Source organism: Peromyscus leucopus, chromosome 23 (genome assembly GCF_004664715.2).
Source record: "Peromyscus leucopus breed LL Stock chromosome 23, UCI_PerLeu_2.1, whole genome shotgun sequence".
Lineage (NCBI taxonomy): Eukaryota > Metazoa > Chordata > Mammalia > Rodentia > Cricetidae > Peromyscus > Peromyscus leucopus.
Window position 1 is genome coordinate 33,540,918 of NC_051082.1, and position 5,088 is coordinate 33,546,005.

The following is a 5,088-nucleotide window of genomic DNA, read 5'->3' on the forward strand; positions in this document are numbered from 1 at the left end:
CAACAATAGTCATTGCATGGATGCTGCATGGGTGTGCACACAATTTGAGGAGAAAAAGTCTAAAACTGGTTTGGAAAGAGTACATATCCACAAAGGTTGGCGTCTCCCTCAGAAACACTAAAATGTATTAAAAGTCATTTAAAACTGCGCTACAGGTGCAAGGAGAGATGAAGCTAATGAAACAAAAAGCAGTCTAGAAAAAGACATTATATAATTTAATATAATATAAAGTATATATAGGTGAGAACTTGATATTTAATAAAGGTGCCAATAAAAAGCTGCATAGAATCTGGCTTATTGAATAAACAATCCCAAAAGCTAACCTTTGCAGGGAAAAGATGTACTCATATATCACTCGTCAATAAAAACAAAAAACCAGATAGGCGAATAATAGTATGTAATAAATATACTTAATATATATATATATATATATATAGACATAATGTCAATTCCCCTCCCCACCCCCCACATAATATTTCTATTAATTATTTGGGAGTTTCATACAATGCACCCCACCACACTCACTTCCTATTCCTCCTAGGTCCACCCTCCCCTCCAAAAAAAAAAAAAGGAAAAAAAAAACCATTAAGTCCAATTTGCGTTGCTCACATACTCACTCACTGGAGCGTGGTCAAACTCCCAGTGGCCAGCCCCTTACAGGAAACTGAGTCTGCCCCCTCCACCCAGCAAGAAACCATCAACTGTAAAGAGCTACACCTCAGCATCTTTTTTTGTTTGTTTGTTTGTTTGTTTGTTTTTTCGAGACAGGGTTTCTCTGTGTAGCTTTGCACCTTTCCTGGAACTCGCTTCGTACACCAGGCTGGCCCCGAACTCACAGAGATCCGCCTGCTTCTGCCTCCCGAGTGCTGGGATTAAAGGCGTGCGCCACCACCGCCCGGCCACTTTATCATCTTTATCACTATTTTTAAGGACTCTCTTCAATAGCTTCAGGTCTGGACTGTTTCTCTTTGGGGGATGCAGGAGTGGGGTGGGGTGCGGGGAAGGTTGGCACAGACACCTTCAATGTCTCTCGTTCTCACTGATGAGTCTGCACTCATCCATACCACTGCCGAAGAAGCTTCCTTGTCCACGGCAGCCGGTCGCAGCATGGCTCATGGACATGAACGTGGTTTCTAGTGGCAGCAGGGACCATCGACACCAGCACGGCCTCCAGCAGCAATCACAGACCACGGAGAAGTTTGAGGAGACTTAATCCGGAAAATGAACCCTTCTTTATCTTGGATATCTTGTTGTTGGTCAGAGTCAGAGTGATCGTAATGGTGTGGTTGGGCAGCGTGTCTTGGGGCAAGCTCCAGCCAGGCTGTAGTACATCCCCCTGCTCTCCCGGCCGTGTCCCTGCTGGTACGACCAGCGCGAGCACTGTGTCTGCAGCCTTGGGGCAGCCGCAGTCCCACCTCGCCTCCCCCCCCAGGAGTGGCAACAGCCGCAGGGTCTCCGTGCCTTGGGCAGCACCCTGCTAGTGGGTGGTGAGGGCGAGTCGGGCCAGTGGTGGCCCGAGCCTCCTCATTCCCTGAAGACCAATTCTACTCAGCAACCACAAGCTCCTTGGTCAGAAGCAGCCGCACGCCCATACCTGTTGTCACCACTGAGGCCGCTCCATTCCGTCACCTTTTTTGTTCAAATGTCATTTTTTTTTTTAAAGAAAATAAAAATATTCAACTTCTCCAAGAATTTCTTCTAAGGAAGTCTTTTCTAACTAAGCCCATAAAATTCAGAACTTAAAGAGACTGCTTTCTAAAACTAAAAATCTTCACTATGGTCTGAAAACAAATTTGAAACAATGTTTAGTCCCCCCCCCCCAAAAAAAAAGAAGAAGAAAAAGAAAAAGAAAAAGGAAAATCTCTGCCACATAAATGAGATAATGAACTATTTGTATCACCTATAACAAAGCCCGATGGACCATTTTTAAATACTTCTTTGTTGGAGAATATTATTTTAAGATGTGTTACTTTTGTTTATGTTGTATTTGTTTAACTCTGTGAAGCTGTGTTACTGTGCCTGTCTAAAACACCTGATGGTCTAATAAAGAGCTGAACGGCCAATAGAGAGGCAGGAGAAAGGACAGGTGGGGCTGGCAGGCAGAGAGAATAGAGGGAGAAATCTGGGAGAAAAAAAGTAGACAGAAAAGGAGGAGGATGCAAGGGGCCAGCCGCCCAGCTGCACAGCCAGCAATGGCGTAAGAAATAATGAAAGGTATACATAAATACGAAAAGAGAAAAGCCCAGAGGCAAAGTAGACGGAGTAAGTAAAGGAAAGCTGGCAAGAAACAAGCCAAGCTAAGCCCGGATGTTCATAATTAAGAATAAGTCTCCATGTGCAATTTGTTTGGAAGCTGGGTGGTGGGCTCCCCAAAAGAGAAAAGTTAAAAAAAAAAAAAACAATACTTCTTCTAAACCACTAAGAATTTAACACTTGCCATCTCCTCCATGGAAACATAGACAGAAACTTGTCGTATTGACAGAGAGGAACCAAACACTGCTCTGGAGGGCACCTCACGATGGCTGGAGTATGTCTCCTAGGGTTATAACCAAGTACCATGAGCTAAATGGCTTGAAACAAAATGAAAAATGTAGTCTTGTACTGTATCTTAGAAGTAAAAGTCAAGGTGTTAGCTGGGTGTCTTAGTTAGGGTTTCTATTGCTGTGAAGAGACACCATGACTATGGCAACTCTTTTCTTTTTCTTTTCTTTCTTTTTATTTTTATTTTTTATTTATTTTTTTTTATTTATTTATTTTTTTTTTTTTGGTTTTTCGAGACAGGATTTCGCTGTGTAACTTTGGAGATTATCCTGGAACTCACTCTGTAGACCAGGCTGGCCTCGAACTCACAGAGATCAGCCTGCCTCTGCCTCCCGAGTGCTGGGATTAAAGGTGTGCACCACCACTGCCCAGCCCAAACGTGGCAACTCTTATAAAGGAAAACATTTATTTGGGGCTGGCTTACAATTCAGAGGTTTAATCCGTGCTCTTCATGGTGGGGTGCAGGCAGACACGGTGCTGGAGGAGGAGCTGAGAGTTCTACATCTTGATCCACAGGCAGCAGAAGCAACTGTGTGTCTCACGGATATAGCTTGAGCATATATGAGACCTCAACACCCATCTCCACAGTGACACTTCCTCCAACAAGGCCACACCTCCTAACAATGCCTCTCCCTGTGGGCCAAGCATTCAAACACATGCATCTATGGGGGCCATACCTATCCAAATCACCACACCGGGGATGTCCTTGCAGAGCTTGTCAGGCAGGATCCCTGCTTCTTCCGGCTTCTGATGATCGAGGACTCATCACTCCAGTCTCTACCCCCTGTTTGTGTGTGCCTCCCCAGGGCCATCGTTCTTTGTCTCAGCCTGTATCATTTTCTTCCACACTGGACTTTTAAGGACTGTCCTTCTAAGAAACCGCTGGCAGTGTGTTCCAGATGCTGCTTTTATTCATTTTCCTAATGAGTTCCTCATACAGACAGAAAATTTCCATTTAATGTTTGTCATTTCCATTCATCAAATCACCAGAGAAGATGAAAGTGTCAAAAGGCTTTCTGTCCATCAAGCAAGGACCGTTAGTGTGCTGGTTTAAATAAGAATGGTCCCCATAAGCTAAGATGTTTGAGGGCTTGGCACTGTTTGGGGGAGTTGTGGGAGATACGACCTTGCTGGAGGAAGGAAGTCACTTGGGAATAGTCTTTGAGAGCTAAATTCTGGTTGTTTGCAGTCCTCCAGCCCTCTGTCCTCTGTGCTTTGTGTGTGTGTGACTGTCAGCATCCTGTTCCAGCTGCTGCGCCTGCCCGCTGCCTCTGCTCAGCCTCTGGAACCGTAAGTCAGAATAAATTCTCCCTTCTGTAAGTTGCCATGGTTGTGGCGTTTTAGTCACAGCAACAGAAAAGGAAGTAATACAGTTCAGTAAACTCAGAATGGAGAGTCGTGCACACATTTGGTTGACGTTGATATAGGAACAGTCCTGCTATCTTGCTAAGTAAAAAAGTAGTCTAGAAAATCTCATTAATACAGAATGCTAGTTGATGACTTCCAATCGGTACCAGTTACTGTGGGGAAAAGGTGCTGCGGGCCGCAGGAATATATCATAAGAACTCAGCTGGTTATGGCAAAGTCACTACCTGGAGGGATCAGGGAATTCCTCCAGAGGAAGCCAAATCCCAAGGAGTTTTTGGTGTTACTTGGCTTGTTATATATCAGCTGTATTCTGTTATGAAAATCATGTGTGCCTTCATAGCTTTCCCAACTGACTTTTCCCTAAGAAGGGCTAACAGTGTAGACTGATCACTCTCTGGACATACACATTCCAGGTATTTGGAGAACAGCCTCAGGAAAGGCTTTCTCTGGATTCAGATTATCTTCCTTGGCCACTTTCAAGGACTACAGGAAACACCACCCAGGTGGGCGCCCATTGTTAGTCCCAGGTGGACTAACAATGATAACAGCCCACATGCAAGTCTCCTGACTTAAGGTAAATTCCACAAGGGGACACCGCCTAGGTCAGGTAGACATTAAGTAATAGCTTTACACAATTTAGCTCAGACCCCTCCTTTCTTACAGCCTTACTAACTTTATAGACCTCTAGCTACTTACCTAACCACTTCTAGGAATATTTAGATAAACTTCTGTGCTAACAGCTATGCTCAGCCAGAACTCCCAGTTCAAGCCTCGCTGTAATTATCATTATTGGTAGCATCTGGCCAGGTCCATCACCGGATGGAGGAAAGTACCTTATCAGAGATACCTCTGTACTCTCTAGAACAGACTTAAGCATCCAGGCTACCTGTTTGAGAAGGCCTGGCGGATGTGCCAATTAAGCCTTACTTCCTCTTTTCCCAAACCTTACCTCCAGTTCCAGATCTCCCTTTTACTATCACCAGAGGCATCTAGCTGTACACAGGTTGCCTAGAGACTGAGCACACTTTCCCCCACCCTGCAGAAAAATGGCAGACAGCTTGGACAGATAGGAGCCACAGGAAAAAAGAAGACAGTTTTATTTTCTCCCATTGACCTAGCAACTTATAGATTTTTAACATCCTTTACCAAACACATTTAAGGTTATAGTTGTGCACGTAA